General features: G+C 34.1%; 1 long non-coding RNA gene across 1 annotated transcript; it reads right to left on the bottom strand.

The window, feature by feature from the left end:
* Positions 1 to 84: 84 nt before the first annotated feature.
* Positions 85 to 6,744, bottom strand: LOC132727211 (uncharacterized). Its single transcript, XR_009625313.1, has 3 exons — positions 6,718 to 6,744; positions 5,714 to 5,794; positions 85 to 495 (listed from the first exon to the last, which is right to left on the bottom strand). It is a non-coding gene; the product is annotated as an uncharacterized LOC132727211 (long non-coding RNA).
* Between the last annotated feature and the right edge of the window lie 7,511 nt (positions 6,745 to 14,255).

Raw genomic sequence — 14,255 nt, 5'->3', positions numbered from 1 at the left:
TGGTGCTTGTTTGGTGCCTTCTGGGTGTCCTGCTTGGGTGTGTCCGGGGCGGCGTCCTGTGAACGTTGCCTTTGCCTTGTTGATCTTTATTCTTGTTATTTTATGTTGATAATTTACAGTTTAACGTGTCCTTAGCAGCAAATGTACGACATACATGTATAACAATTATTTAAATAGGGTCTTCATCTGAAACTTATGAATCTTATAGTGTCTTATGTTTTTATAACACCGGATTATTCTTGGCAATCTCGATTCTGATCTAGCAAAATGTACTCAAGCAGTATACAATAACCAGATCAAGATACTTTTATAATAATTATTTGTAAATTGAAGAGTAAAGCTATAACACGGGGTTTTGAACTTACTCGATTCGACGTTACATTTATCAGTGAAACAACAATCTTTTGCGATTATACTTCCGGAAACATTCAACCAGCTTGATACGCATTTTGTTTGAGAGCAGGACTGTGACACCACACCGGCAACAGATGATACCTAGATAACAAACAACTCATCTCAAATACATACCAAAACAATGATGAACATTTTTTTACTGGTATTATTTCCATACTTCGAAAGTCCATACTGTCGAGTTTTTAATAATCTGTTACTTTTCGTCGCCCTAATTCCATAATGATGTAAGTCGTATTTTACCATTTTGAGAAAATCGACTTCAAAGTTTTAACAGGCTATATCTTCACACTAACTCAACCAATTTTAATATAAAATATATCATAGTATGCAGAATTATTTTAACTTTTACACTTTTAATTACGAAGAAGTTCCTGTAGATAGTTTTTTTGAAAATCAAAATAAAAAAAATGAAAAATCACTGAAAAATAAATTTTATTGACAAAAATACAAGAACCAGAATGCTGTACTCAGTTACAGCAATGTGACCCTAAAATATCATTACATTTAAACGACTTTTGAACTGTTTTATACTGAAATTATATTAAATTTAGAGGTAACTAGAAATTGAATTCTTTAACGAATAGTCTGAATCCACATTTATTAAGGCACCACAGAGCATGTCCAGAATGTGATCAGGATCAAAACAGTAATTTTAGTCTTAAAAGTCAATAATAGAAATCCAAACAATGCGGCGAAGTGTGAATAGCCACGAACAGGCAATTTAAGGTTGAAATAGATCTCGGGCTTCATTATCTTATCACCATTTACATGAAATAGTGAGCCTTGCAAATGAACAAAAAAAATTTGATGTTACTGATTTTGTAAATGTATCACATTGAGGTAAACAAAACGAAAACAAAATTTAGAAACATCGTCCTTGTATTGATATTTACCACGTAAAATAGCAAACTTTTTATCATATGATATGCTATTTTTACAATAAGACTGTACAATATAAAATATTTGGAATTCAGATTTACTTTTGGTTTCGTTTATTATATCATTAATTCAAACCAAATTCAATTCTGAATACCTGTAACTTGCAGACAAACAGCATGTTGAACATAATTTGACTTACAAAACACACAAAAATGTTTGAAAGATGTAACTGCTTAAGCTTTGAAAAACAACATCAACAATGAGTTCCTTTCTCTGTAACATAAAAAAGAATAAACCTATGTATTTTACTTTTCTTAGAACAGCATTACTTGATGTTTTGTTTTAAAAAAAATGAAAAATATGAGACACAACTCAAAGCTCACAAATGTTCAAAGATGCTACAGATCTGGATACGGTGTTTCAATGAACTACTGTGCTTCAATTACTACATGTATTTATATATAAAGTGGCATACAACTTCTTTACATACAATAACAATTAAGTATACGTTTGCATTTAATGTTTTTATCTGAACTGTTAACATCAATAACTCATTCGTATAAAAACAATGCTCAATATCTAAGAGTTTCAGACAAATATTAATTCTATTTTACCTCAACAAACGTTTGATGAAACAAATATGACAATTTAAAGAGTTCTTAATGTTTTATATGGTCTTAAGACTTTGTAACATTTCTTCACAAAATCATTCTTTTTTACGTTTCAATCGAATGAAATTTTTTTACCACACATTTTTTTCTTTTTAAAAAATAGTTTTCGTAATGGATAATTTTCAGTTCAATGGTTCAAATCACTTGATAATTACAGGTAGTATTACCTTACGAGGAAGTTGGAAGTAGATGTACAAGAATTATTTTTAACTTAGAAACTTAGATTAATTTTGCTTTGCATGTTCCAATTACATAATAATTTCAGCATAAGATTGAACATGATTATGTTGACAAAAAAGGTATAAGACTGACACCCTGTTGATTTATGCAAAATAGCTGAGAAGGTGGCATTTTGTTTAATAAGTATTTGTTGTGCAAATGACGTCTCTTATTCAACGCTAAATGGTGCATCTGAGACACCTCTCAGCTTTTAAACTTTTTTATAGGGATATTGTCAACTGTAACCCACCATATAGCCTTTGACGTTTGGATGTACTGTTTTAAGAACACAAACGAGTGATGTAGGACTGAACATTTTAAAAGTGTTTTTGTCTTTCTTTCTATATGATAGTGGGTATTGTTAACCAGTCTAGATTTCATAATGCCTTGGACAGCAAAACTTTTCATATTTTTGTGATCGTAAATTTCAGCATAAGATTGAACATGATTATGTTGACGAAAAGGTATAGACTGACACCCTGTTGATTTATGCAAAATAGCTGAGAAGGTGGCATTTTGTTTAATAAGTATTTGTTGTGCAAATGACGTCTCTTATTCAACGCTAAATGGCGCATCTGAGACACCTCTCAGCTTTTAAACTTTTGTTATAGGGATATTGTCAACTGTAACCCACCATATAGCCTTTGACGTTTGGATGTACTGTTTTAAGAACACAAAACGAGTGATGTAGGACTGAACATTTTAAAAGTGTTTTTGTCTTTCTTTCTATATGATAGTGGGTATTGTTAACCAGTCTAGATTTCATAATGCCTTGGACAGCAAAACTTTTCATATTTTTGTGATCGTTATATGAAAGTGCATTATTTTGAAATTATGAAAATAATGAAATTATGAGTTATGAAATAATCATGAAGTAAACACCACCTAATTTAACATCAGTTATGAGTTGTTAAGTTATATGTGTAAATTTTATTAGAATCACTTAGCACCAGTACGGTAATTTGTCTTATATAGTTAAAGACAAAATGTAACAATGGCAGTAGTATGTTTCCCATTTGATAAGTTTTGTTTGTAAGTTAAAAGTATAAACAATCTAATGCAAAACCTAATTGTACGTATTTAATCTGAATATGTACAAGTTAGCATTGATCAATCAATCATATAATCATTCACATATCAAGTTATGAACAGCTGATACTTGTGAATATTGAAAGTTTGTATCATTTTATCCGATTTCCATGCTATCCGAATTTCATAACACAGCATGGTGCTTTGAATTAAGCTAAAGTGTAAAGAGTAGTTATTATTTATTTTTAAGGTTTGAAACAGTTCATTAAAATATTAAGCTATAGATAATTAGATAACATCTAAAGCAAAACACTTACATGTTATCAAGAAATATAAAACGTAAAATGTCATTCCCGATACCTTGAAAAATCTGCCATTTTGTCAATACAGCATCACGTGACTAGAATCTCAACAAACTATTGGTTCAGAAGTTACGATATTATGGACTGTATTTTTATCACAATTTTTGGACTTACAGCACTCTGACCCATTCAATATATTGTTACAGGCATGAACCAGAGTGATGTTGTTCTTACCATTAGATAGAGCAAAAAAATACGAACATTTTGATACCAAACACTCATTTTTTTCAAAATTGGAGTTACGACACTCTGGAATTAGGGCGACGTTTTGCAGAATCTTAAATTCGTGCGTAACTGGAATTTACGCCATTTAGGGTATATATGTAACGAGATCGTGTCATTATGTTATTCTGTCGATGTTCATATTTTAAAAAGAGTACATGAATGTATATTTTTGTTGCTTTTAAATCGGTGGTTATTCGTGTTTAATTACAACATATTTGCATGCGTAGGTTTACTTTGTAAACCAATATGTATATTATAAGCTGACGATAAAACGCTGTTTTTATTGCTTATTTCAAAAGTGTAACAACGGACGACTTAATGCTTGTTATTTGCGTGTTTCTGTAATATTTACGAAAATGCACCAAGTTTCTTGCTTGGTGCATTTTTTGTGCGTTTTACATACTAGAAAACCATTTCATAATTTAAATCCATTTTTTTCAAACATTTTTTTTTCAAACATTTTTTTTCAGAAATGAAACTTTAAAAAAAAAAATGAAATTAGAGGCGCTAACATTTTACATGATAGGTCACGACTTTTTGAAAATCACGTCTATGAAAATGAAAACAGTATATTGGTGTCAGTAGAAGTGTCAAATATGACTTTTGTGCATTTTTATTTAAATGAAACTTTTAATGAGATTATATATGTGCATTATTTTCTTATGTACTTATGCAACTGGTGTATATGTACTGTCTTTTACAAAAAAAAAAGAATTACTTGAACTAACGTCTAATTGTATTGCACAGGAGGGAAGACTTTTTCAATGTTTATTTCTTCAAAGTCTGTTTCATCAAGTAAATAAAAAAGCAAAATTATTATATTTTTAGTTATGCAGATTTTGAACGGGATACGAACAAAAGCCCCCGCCCCCCACTGGACGAAAGCCTCCACCCACCTAAAAATGACAAGGTGAACAAAAGCCCTTCCCCCCATGAAATTATTTACACGTAGGACAAAAGCCCCCATCAAAAAACAGGTAGGACAGTCAATCAAACAATTGTTTTTAAATCCGAAACTTGATATATTGAGACAAGTCAAAATCGGTATGTTTAATTTAACAAATAAAAGAAATAATTATTGTTTTAAAAGATAATTTACATTAAGATTCAAATTTAAAGGTACAAAAGTTCTAATTTAATTTATTGTGTAATTTGTATATAATTCATTGAATATATGAATGTGTTTATGTTTATTATATATTGTACAGTACAAATGTCAATGAATATTTTCAGAGAATCGCTTACCAACACTTATCAAGGAAATAAAAGTTAAAGGCGCATACTTTGTTTAGATTTATTTGCAGTATAACCCAAGTTCCCGAATACAGCTACTTAAGGCGTGTGAAAAAGATAGTAATCAGTCAAGTCAGGTCTATAAACCTTAGGGGGGGGGGGGCTTTTGTTAATGGACGGAGGGGGGGGGCTTTTGTCCTGCCTGCATTTTTGATGAGGGGGGAACTTTTGTCCTATGTGTAAATTTAATGGAGAGGCTTTAGTCCACCTTGTCATTTTTTAATGGGTTGGGGGCTTTTTTCCGGGGGGAGGGGGCTTCTGTCCTACACTCATTTTCCAATGAAAAGCGACGTTACAAACGTGCAGTTTTATAAAGATTCGTTATATTGGTTGCTGAAAATACATAAAGTAGAACCTGAGATATATACAATATTCGCCAGCGCCTCTTGTCATATTTCTCATTTGGGGCTAAATCTTCCCGTATATTCCCTCAGCAAGGGGCTAAATCTTCCCGTATATTCCCTCAGCAAGGGGCTAAATCTTCACGTATATTCCCTCAGCAAGGGGCTAAATCTTCACGTATATCCCCTCAGCAAGGGGCTAAATCTTCCCGTATATTCCCTCAGCAAGCCAAAACACTTATTTGTATATTTATGATGTACATGTATAAAAATAATATACCTCACATCCATTCGTGCTATTAGCTGGACACTCACTTGCTGTTGTGCATGATCCAGCAGCACAAGACCTTTGAATACAATTCTGAAATGATCAACAAAATTATGTATCTGCTGAACAATGCGTAATCGTTTTTATAACAGGTGATACAAATGTAGAAACCTTTTAGTTTAAAAATGAAGAGCACCGGAACGGTCCCCCGAGGGGCCCGAAGGGAATCGAGGAAACAAGAGAGTTGGGTGGTCTGGGAAGGTGATTTTTTTTTAAATAATTTTCCCATTCCAACTCCCCTTTTTCCCTTTTTGTTTGAAAAAGTGATTGCCGGAAGAGACAAAAAAAACGACGACGGGCCCCGGCAGTGGACAAAAAAACGAGGCCTTTTGCATAAAAGTTTATTTTCAGATATCAATTAAAATTTAAAATTTTTTAGACATACTGGGGCCTCTACGAGTAAAACTAAAAAAAGTTTAAAAGTATTAAATTTACAGTGTAATACTATGCACTCCCCCTTTTCAAAGGCCCATTATGTCCTAGAAAGGCTTTTTATTTCATTTTTTTTAAAGCTTTATATAGTTGATGTCCAGTTATAGTTTCTACAAACTCATTTACCAATTAACTGAATTGTGTTTCGCATATGTTGCTCACAGTTATAGTTATTTTTATGAACAGCCGCGCGAGGAATAACAAAACTATCAAATTGTGTTTAATGGCCATACCATACTATAAGGTATGGCCTCTATTTATTGTTTTAACCAACAATACTTAAACATGTGCAAAGAAAAGTACATACATCAATATTATGCAAATTAATTAATACAATATAGAAAACACACATGTAGAAATATTAATTAATTGAATTCTACTAAATAGTAAGAAATGTGAGGGTTTCGTAAGAAAAAACGCCATAACAGCTAGAATAAGGCTAGCTTTTCCCCACATAGCTTATATATAATTATGTAAGTCAAAATATTGCTTGAAATCTAATTAAAAACAAAAATCATACTCACGTAGGCGAAAGATACATGTGCTATGCCTGAAATACAAATAAATATATATACCTAAATAGTGTTTAATATGTTTACAGTATGTTAGTAAAAATGCTTAGGGCAGTTGGTAGTAAGCTTAGTAGATTTGGGAAGTCAAGCGATATTTAAGTCATTTATGGCTTAACAAAACCATATTGTATTCTACCACCGTATCATAATATGGAAATGAAAGCCATCATGTGAGACAGATGTTATAAAATATACTATCATTAAATGATCAAATCACTGAATTGTGATAACAAATTAAATCTATTGATCCACAGCTGGTAAGCCGGTTAAAATACAAAAAAGATGTAGCAAAATACAAGATCGATGAAAACAAGTTTTATTATCCCATTACTTCATATACACGCCTTTTAACGCCTTTTTCACCCCCCCCTTTTTGTTGTCTCAAATGATGAAAAAATGCCTTATTTAGGCCCCAAACACTTGTTTTTGTTTGAGAAATGTTGTTAAAAAAAGTGACATCTTTTTCGGCGCGGCCCCCCAACCAAAAGATACATCAGGGGGTTGCCAGAAGGGGGGTGTGCCCCCTTCTGTTTGGGGGGTTTGAAGGGGGGCGGAGTCCCCCTCATCGCGAAGAAAATTTTGGACTTGTGAGAGGCTGTAATGACCCCAGATTGATCATAAGGTAACGTGTTACCAACGCTGAAAAGCATTTGACTCTATCTCAATCCATTGAGAAGTTGCAGCACTTTGAAATCAATTTTGATGGAAAAAATCAACGCAAAATAGTGATTTTTGGCAATTTTGAGATGTCCCCTCGTTGCCATGGTAACAGAAAATTTTAGTCCTGAGCATGTTGTTGCAAGGGCAATGGTCCAGTCATCATTTGTGCCAAGTTTGATTAGTGTTGAAGCAGTTTTTATAGTATTATAGCAATTTGAACTTGTAACGGGAGACTTTTCAATGAAAACAGCCATTTTTCACAAAATGCTCATGAAGCAATGGGTTAATGAAAAAAAATAAAAAAATCTACAAAACAACAATTTTTCTTCAAATTTATATGACAGGCCATGTTTAAACATGAAAAAAACGCGATTTAGGGTAATTTCAAGTATTTTCATCATTTTCTGTTAACCCATTACTTCATATACACGCCTTTTAACGCCTTTTTCACCCCCCCCCTTTTTGTTGTCTCAAATGATGAAAAAATGCCTTATTTAGGCCCCAAACACTTGTTTTTGTTTGAGAAATGTTGTTAAAAAAAGTGACCTCTTTTTCGGCGCGGCCCCCCAACCAAAAGATACATCAGGGGGTTGCCAGAAGGGGGATGTGCCCCCTTCTGTTTTGGGGGGTTTGAAGGGGGGCGGAGTCCCCCTCATCGCCAAGAAAATTTTGGACTTGTGAGAGGCTGTAAATGACCCCAGATTGATCATAAGGTAACGTGTAACCAACGCTGAAAAGCATTTGACTCTATCTCAATCCATTGAGAAGTTGCAGCACTTTGAAATCAATTTTTGATGGAAAAAATCAACGCAAAATAGTGATTTTTGGCAATTTTGAGATGTCCCCTCGTTGCCATGGTAACAGAAAATTTTAGCCTGAGCATGTTGTTGCAAGGGCAATGGTCCAGTCATCATTTGTGCCAAGTTTGATTAGTGTTGAAGCAGTTTTATAGTATTATAGCAATTTGAACTTGTAACGGGAGACTTTTCAATGAAAACAGCCATTTTTCACAAAATGCTCATGAAGCAATGGGTTAATTGAAAAAATAAAAAAAATCTACAAAACAACAATTTTTTCAAATTTATATGACAGGCCATGTTTAAACATGAAAAAACGCGATTTAGGGTAATTTCAAGTATTTTCATCATTTTCTGTTAACCCATTACTTCATATACACGCCTTTTAACGCCTTTTTCACCCCCCCCCCCCTTTTTGTTGTCTCAAATGATGAAAAAATGCCTTATTTAGGCCCAAACACTTGTTTTTGTTTGAGAAATGTTGTTAAAAAAAGTGACCTCTTTTTTCGGCGCGGCCCCCCAACCAAAAGATACATCAGGGGGTTGCCAGAAGGGGGATGTGCCCCCTTCTGTTTGGGGGGGTTTGAAGGGGGGCGGAGTCCCCTCATCGCCAAGAAAATTTTGGACTTGTGAGAGGCTGTAAATGACCCCAGATTGATCATAAGGTAACGTGTAACCAACGCTGAAAAGCATTTGACTCTATCTCAATCCATTGAGAAGTTGCAGCACTTTGAAATCAATTTTGATGGAAAAAATCAACGCAAAATAGTGATTTTTGGCAATTTTGAGATGTCCCCTCGTTGCCATGGTAACAGAAAATTTTAGTCTGAGCATGTTGTTGCAAGGGCAATGGTCCAGTCATCATTTGTGCCAAGTTTGATTAGTGTTGAAGCAGTTTTTATAGTATTATAGCAATTTGAACTTGTAACGGAATACTTTTCAATGAAAACAGCCATTTTTCACAAAATGCTCATGAAGCAATGGGTTATTTGAGCGACATACACCCTTGATTTATATATAGATGATTTCAGATCTGAAGAATTATCCATTAGAAAGCGTTCATATTTGTATGTGAAGGGTTGTAGTAAAGTACTATATGATTTTATACTATACATAATATTTTTTACATTTTCATACTGTTGTACAAAAATCTATCTTTATTTTATTTTATTTTTTTTTTTTGGTAACGCAAAATCGTCTTAAAGTTCAGCGGAGATGATAGATTTTTTTTGTAGATTAACTTAAAATCTTGGTCATGTTTGTCGGATCTGTATGTTTTTTTTGTATTGAATAGAAGTACATTGTATATGATACATTATAATTACATCGGTCTGTTAGTTTACCAGGTCAGTCTTTTAAAAGTATTTTTAATAGTACGATTTTGTAACATGTGTATTTTTATGAAGATTTGGTTATCTTTACCCAAAAAGACAATAATCGTCAAATATTGGAAGAATGTACGCATTGTAAAAAAAAAAGTTTTTATACATAAAATGCGATTTTAAGGGACAATTTTAGGTTGTTTTTTTGCATAAAAGTTTAATCGGAAATCCCCTTCAAAGAAACAAAAAAAGGGGGTTTAAATCACACACCCGACCGAATTTTGCGACCTTGAAAAATATGGAAATTGCCGGCGGGGCTTTATATTTTGAGGGTTTACGTCTTTTTCGTAATACAAAAATTGGTGAAAAGGGACGCGCTAAATGTTAGGGGTTTTACTTTTTGGCGGTCAATGAAAATGTTTTCTAAATTTTTCTTAACTGTCTTTTTTTTTGGGTTTATTTTGATAAATGGGATTTTAAAAATTCGTAAAAATTTCTTTTTATTTAAATTTATTAAAACCGTTGAAAAATAATATTATCAAAATTAAAATTTTTATTCAATTGGCAAAAAATTCCCGATTGAATTTACACTCATTCAAATCCTTAGGCATGAAAGAAAAATAATTAAAAAATAAAATTTTTGACTTTTTTTAAAAAAAATTATTTACATATACTGGGAAAAACTGTATATAATCACACCCATAACCTTTTTAAAAATATTAAACAACAGTTAAAAAGTAAAATATATAAAATAATCCTCCCAAAAAACCAAAAAAAATTTTTTTTTAATCCGTCCGATAAAAATGGGAAAACCAATTTAAAAATATGAAATACGCATAAAACCAATTGACTTGAAAAACACGGGTATTAGACTAAAAAAAATTTATCCAAAATGATAAAAACCCAGCCCCCTTTGTGCGATTTAAACGGGCTGGGATTTTTAAAATGTTACCTTTTTTATGTATCTTTTTTAACTGTGTATTACTAGTAATAAAAGGGAAACATCGATTTCGCGGGGGTTTTTTAATTAGTTTTTGTCGGTCTGTCCGACGGTTGCCTTTTTCAACATTTAGGCTTTTTTTGGTATTGTTTTTTGGAAATTTCAAAAAAAAACCGTGGCAATTGACAAGCCTCACTTAAACAGACGGTTTATGTCGGTGGTTTTTAAGTAATGGACGGACGTCTCCAGTCCGTTTATCAGCTTTATTCCGTCAGTAATCTTAGTTTTTTTTTTAAAATATAAGGTAATCAGCCAAATTGCCGGTCTAAGTGGTAAAATGATATAAAGAGATCAAAGAAAGAACTCATAAATCCAAAATGATGGCATGTCCGTCTTTTTTTTTCACACAGTCTATCTCCAGAACAATAAAAACCGATTGAAATGAGAATAGGTGGCAGATAAGAGAAGTACACTTACCAAAAACTATAACTCTATATAGTCAAGTTTAAGGGGAACGATTGCCTAGTGGTTAAAGTGTCTGCCTCTCAACCCAGGTTCGAGCCCTAATCGGGTCATGACCATGATTCTTCATATGACACTGTTTGGTTCCAGGAAGCGGACTCGAAATTGATTAATTTTCTAAGCTGCGGTCTCACTCACTCCCGGCAGAGCCCAGGACCATCACAGTAAGTTACCGGTATGATCCGGGGTGAAATTATTGTTGCAGTCACACTAACTCCGGCAGCACTACGGTAATTCCCAACTTACCACACAGGATGCGGTCCGGATCATCAAGGCAGAGCCCAGGTGAAGCTACGGTTCATGCCAGTGCTTCCCCGGTCGTTCCCGGATGACGCCGAAGAGCCCCGGGTGATCGAAGCAGAGCCCTGGTAGATCCAGGCAGAGCCCAGGACGATCAAGGCAGAGCCCCGGTAGAAACCCGGTGGATTAAAAACGCGTGAAAATGATTACATTGATACATAATTTTTATCAAATATAATATGTAATGTTCCAGAATAGTATCAAAGTTTAATCATTCAAGATTAAACTCTTTTATTTTACATGAATGACACATGTCTTAATCTATCGATCAGTTGTACTGCGTATCAATACGCATGCTCAGTCTGAGAGCTATATTTAGAACACTATATATAAGGAGCTGCGCGAGCCCGCTGCTTCCTTTTCGTTCTGGAACTCTATGAGAAAGGTAGCTGCTGATCATATTTTAAAATTTTTGTTAAAATCTTAATCTAGGTTTTTCCAAATTTCCAAGTCTCTTTAAGGTATTGATAATTGGTTCCTTCTTTATACTGGTTCCTTCATTTTAAGCGGTGCATATCAGAGACTGTGTTCAACACCAGACGGTGTTAGGAACACTATTGCTGGGAACATATGGGTGGTATGAAAATCGAGGATCTCGAACAAAGTATAGCCTACTTAACTTCCTTTAAGCAGAATGAACCCAAACCTGTATTCGTATTCATTGTGGAGGCAAGGATATAGGCCTTAAAACATCTGCGGCTATTATTGCGGATCTCAAAATAATCATAGATATTATCAGAAGTATGTTTCCATATACAAAACTAATTTGGTCACATAATTTACCATGGCGATCATGGCGTTATATCACGCTGACCGAGCAAGAAAACGTATAAAACAGCTCTATAGTCACCTATGTAATAAATGGCGGGGTCACTACCTAAAATGAAATGTTTTAGCCGACCAGCCAGCCGACATTTGTAGATCTAGGGGTATGGCACACTTAAGTTTACTGATATATTGTCTAATTATATGTATTTGATTTGAATAAGTGTCGGCTCGGCCCTAACATACTCGGCTCCGAGTCAGCTCGGCCCTACTGTATTCCAACTCGGCACGGATCAACTCCATAGTCAACTCGGCCCACTTAAAAAATTATTAATCTCATTATCAGTGTTAATATATTGGTTTGTTTTATCACTGTCTGTTGTTGGAACCATATTTTTGGTATATAAACTCTAGCCCCAATGTTCTTTAGGTACGACGATACACACTTGTCTCCCAGTAGCTATAATATACGGTAGAATCCCTCCTTAAGACCACCCCGGAATTAAGACCATCCCGCTATTAAGACCATTTTTTAAAAGAATGGAATTTTCTGTTCTTTTTATCAATGGTTACATGATCCAGAATTAAGACCACCCCGCTTATCCACTTTTAAGACCACCAGATTCGGTCCTAATTCATTGTTTTATTCTTAATTTGACCTCACTATTTAGACCACTGATATTAAAGTCAGCACCTACCTAGATCTTAAATTTGTTGTCATTGTCTGCTTGAATGCTCTTATGTATGACCTGATGCTAAATAATATTTCCGAGGCCATTTATTCATTCAGCCTATCTTCCCGATGTGATTTAGTGACGTAAAGACAGATTTGTCACTTTTATCAGTATTGGTTGTTAGTTATTCCTAAACAATTTATATATAAATCAGGTTTCTAATATTAACTTCTAGAGTTTTCAACGTGGCTGGGTTTAGTCGTTATGTTAAACCGCTTTGGCGGAAGGTACTCTCATTCTTCGAGTCCCTTTTTGGCTGAAATTTAACATAACGTTTTTTCTATTTGCGACCGTTGTCGGAGCAAATATGATGTGTATTTAAAGTTCCTAAATTGCTTTTATACCCAGTCATGATGGAAATTATTCGCCAAAAGAAATAAAAAAGTTATTACAAAAAAATGTTGTATTTTCTTCTTGTATAAGACTGATTTGCGATGTACAATGGCCTCTCGGGTTCGAACCAGCAACCTTCGTCCAGAACACTCTTTATTATGCATTCATTGGAAAATAATATCAAAGTTTAATCATTCAAGATTAAACTCTTTTATTTTACATGAATGACACATGTCTTAATCTATCGATCAGTTGTACTGCGTATCAATACGCATGCTCAGTCTGAGAGCTATATTTAGAACACTATATATAAGGAGCTGCGCGAGCCCGCTGCTTCCTTTTCGTTCTGGAACTCTATGAGAAAGGTAGCTGCTGATCATATTTTAAAATTTTTGTTAAAATCTTAATCTAGGTTTTTAATTTCCCGCCCTCCGCAACCCTTTTTTCTGCTGTGCGTGTTTTACATTTCAGGAGTCAGCTATCACAACGCTTCGTCATGATTGGGACACATGTTTTATGCTGGGCGACGGAGTACCTAAATAACAGTCAATTGCTAATCGAATAGACATTAGTCAATTGCTTGATGCAACCGTTGTCGGTGCTCTTGCAACACTATGATATGACTGAAAGGACATCAAAAATGTTTGTGTAATTATCGGACATACATAACACGTGAAACCGTTGTCGGTGCATTTTAATTGTGTTAATTTTGCAAAATTTCATATTTGACTACTCCTCTCAGCTGAAATTTAATATAACGTTTTTTCTATTTGCGACCGTTGTCGGAGCAAATATGATGTGTATTTAAAGTTCCTAAATTGCTTTTATACCCAGTCATGATGGAAATTATTCGCCAAAAGAAATAAAAAAAGTTATTACAAAAAAATGTTGTATTTTCTTCTTGTATAAGACTGATTTGCGATGTACAATGGCCTCTCGGGTTCAAACCAGCAACCTTCGTCCAAAACACTCTTTATTATGCATTCATTGGAAAATAATAATTCATAATGATTTTCTGTAAAATCCTTATGCAAGACTGGATCGACAGGGGCTCTGTCTGAGTCAACCGGGCCTCTTCCGGCGTCATCCGAGAACGACCGGGGAAGCACCGGCATAA

This window comes from Ruditapes philippinarum, unplaced genomic scaffold, assembly GCF_026571515.1.
Source record: "Ruditapes philippinarum isolate M1 unplaced genomic scaffold, ASM2657151v2 ctg11138_1_1_1_1, whole genome shotgun sequence".
Taxonomy (NCBI): Eukaryota; Metazoa; Mollusca; class Bivalvia; order Venerida; family Veneridae; genus Ruditapes; species Ruditapes philippinarum.
Note: the sequence above shows the minus strand (reverse complement) of the source record. Positions and strands in the feature narration are given on the sequence as shown.